Genomic DNA, 3,063 nt, shown 5'->3' on the forward strand with positions numbered 1-3,063 from the left:
CGTGCAGCGGTGTGCAGGTGGGAAGGCACCTGGCAGTGTGTGCACGTGCATCTGTACGTACGAGTGTGGGTGTGTGTTTGCCCGCGCAGCAGTACGTGGGGGGAATGCAGCTGGCAGTGTGCGCGCGTGCATCTGTCCGTACGAGTGTGCCTGCACGCGTGGCCCCGCTGGGAGGGAGAAGCACGGGTGCTGTGCCCCCGTCCCTGGCGTGTTGATGTTATCACTTCGGCTTCCCGAGTCTGGCAGGAGACGCAGAATTAAACGCAGACGCTCTGGTGCCAAAACAAAATCGTGAAAGATTTGAAGCCCCCGTTCCCTGAACTTGCAGCCTATCAAACTGGGAACAAGCCCGGCTTTGTTTCATTTCCTGCGTCGAATGGGGGTAGAACAGTCTGGAGCCGCATTGGTTCTGATAGTGGAGCTGACTCAAAGCCAGGGAATTTAAAATTGCTGAAACCCCAGGCAGAGTGGAGACAGCAAGATGCGACGGGAGGGCGAAAAGCCTGTGTGAACAGGGGAAAGGACACGGTTGCCTCGAGCTAGGAATGAGAAGTGGTGACCTGTCCTTGGGAGCCATAGAAGCATAAAGAGGCAAAGAAACGGGCAGAGGTAGGGCTGTCCCTGACCCTGCTTTGCCCTAGGCTTGGGGTCAGGTGGGCGGGACTGCCACTAAGCACCCAGGAAGCGGGGTCCGGGTGAAAGTGTTCTTCTGTCTGCATTTTATTTTGTGGCCGGGGAAACAGGGTGCAGCTGGGAAGCCACCTCCCCAAGCCCTAGGGAACCTGGGCCTCGCAGACTCCTGGCCCAGTGCTCCCTGCGGGGGCCCTAACAGGTGAGAGCCAGGGCCTCCTGGGGGTCTCCTCACATGCTCCAGGCTGCCTTGCCGTCTTGTTATTTCGCCTTCTGAAAACAAGTTGTTCCCTTCTCTCTGGAGCCTCTGATCTGGAACCAGCCTTACCTGAGTTTTCTGGTTTTCTGGTAACAATAGTGTTGGGCAGCGTGACATCGATCAGGTCACATTTTCACCAGTTATGACTAAAGTGTTTCTTTCTTCTTTTCTCCCTTTATCCACCCTAAGGGAATCGATGACACTCTCCTCCCAGACCTGTAGCTGCCAAGGTGGCTGGCCTGCAGGTCAGGTGTGAATATGGGGTTTGTGGGGTCACACCGGGCCATGGGAGGAATAGAGCGGAGGCGGCAGTGGGGGCAGGGGTTAAGGGAGAGTCATTGTGCTGCCAGGGTTGGGCATCTGAGGCATCTGTGTCCTGGAGTCTGGCTCAGACCAAGCCCATTAAGTGTGGATGGTTACCCCCAAAGCAGTGCTCCTGAGAGCAGGTTGGGACCAGAGCCTGGTTTCTACTCTTGCACTGAGCCTCTTGCATTAGAGAATCAGCAGGCCTGGGGGATGGGATCTCCCTTGCTCTCTACCCGTTCCTCCACGCTCACACTCCTGTAATGGGCACATCTGTATAGAAGACCAGCCTTCCCAGGAAGGGGCTCTTCCTCAGTCCAGAGAGCTGGAGGCTGTGGGCTTTTCAGCAGTGACAGTTAGCCACTGACCTCATCACTGTCGACTCTGTGCCAGAGGAGCACATTAATGGCCATTAAAGCCAAATTCCTAATCTTCCCAGGTTCAAATGACAGCTCGTCCCTCTGTTATCTTTTGCCAAGAACACTTTGGATAACAAATCTCCTTTATTGGGGTTTGTGAAATGAAGTGGGGTACATTTGTGCAGGAAAACACTTTGTAGCTGCTAAAAGGAATGGGGCAAATCTATACAAATCAAAGATAGCCACGATATTCTCCACTCTTTTTACTTTGATAAGTGAAAAAAGCCAGCTGTAGAAAAGCAGGAATTGTTTGATTCCATTTTCATTGCATAATGAGTGTATATGTCTGGAAAGTCATATACCAAACTGCTAATAGTAGTTATCTTGGGGGAGTGGAGCTTAAGAACTTGTGATTTTTGCTTTACGTGTGTCTTTGTTCTCTATTGAGCATAAACAATTTTTTAAATTAAAAGATTTCTTATTAATATGGCAGTAAATATACTGTCAGTCTAAGATGACAGGAGTTTGTGGTGAGGCCTTTATAGTGCATGTGGGAAGAATATGAGGGTTAAGAGTTTAGGAGACCTGGCTTTTCTCTTAACTGGGGGATTTTTCTTTTTTGTGCCACAGACCTTTTTGACAGCCTGATGAAATCTTTGGACCCCTTCTCAGAACAATGCTTTAAATACATAAAATGTATTTTATGTATATATATATAAAGGGAAGTCATGTAAAACACAATTATCAAAACATTAAAATACCAGATTTGTGATATAGTAATATATGTGCATCTTAATGCATCAAGATACAAGATCTAGCTGAAGTTCTAATAACTACTATGATTTAGCATTAGCAACCGAACATTCATGATATTTTAAGAAATCTGTAATGAGTGAATATTACATGAAAATATCTCTGATTGTCGTTGGTGACAGAGTCAGATATGCTAATACTACTACGGTTTGTGGCTTTCCTTCATAAATGAAGGAAATGCTAAATTACAGTTAGAGGTAGTGAAAATGAAGATGTCACTTTTCTCTCCATCTAGCACCACAGACTTGTGTTTGAATTTTCCAGGTTAAGAACTAATGCTCTGGGCAGCCCCGGTGGTGCAGCAGTTTAGCGCTGCCTTCAGCCCGGCGTGTGATCCTGGAGACCCAGGATTGAGTCCCGCGTCGGGCTCCTGCATGGGGCCTGCTTCTCCCTCTGCCTGTGTCTCTGCCTTTCTCTCTCTCTCTCTCTCTCTGTCTGTCATGAATAAATAAATAAAATATTTTTTAAAAAAAGAACTAATGCTCTTCACTAGCTGTGAGATACTGAATAATATTATTGCCTTTCTGAGAGTCGCAGGCTCCTCATCTGTAAAATGAAGGGCTTAGTTATGGCAAATGCATCTTGTCTTACATGTTAATTGATTAAGAATGACTTGGTGAGGAGTCGAAAATGTTACTGAGATTGCCCCTGAGATCATTTGGAAAGGATGCCATGGGGGATTGGCGATGTCTGCCATGG

The 3,063-nt window shown here is 47.7% G+C and overlaps 1 long non-coding RNA gene across 1 annotated transcript; it reads left to right on the forward strand.

The window, feature by feature from the left end:
• The first annotated feature begins 398 nt into the window (after positions 1-398).
• Positions 399-2,840, forward strand: LOC144300771 (uncharacterized). Its single transcript, XR_013367550.1, has 2 exons — positions 399-609; positions 1,079-2,840. It is a non-coding gene; the product is annotated as an uncharacterized LOC144300771 (long non-coding RNA).
• The last annotated feature ends 223 nt before the right edge of the window (positions 2,841-3,063 follow it).

Source organism: Canis aureus, chromosome 29 (genome assembly GCF_053574225.1).
Source record: "Canis aureus isolate CA01 chromosome 29, VMU_Caureus_v.1.0, whole genome shotgun sequence".
Taxonomy (NCBI): domain Eukaryota; kingdom Metazoa; phylum Chordata; class Mammalia; order Carnivora; family Canidae; genus Canis; species Canis aureus.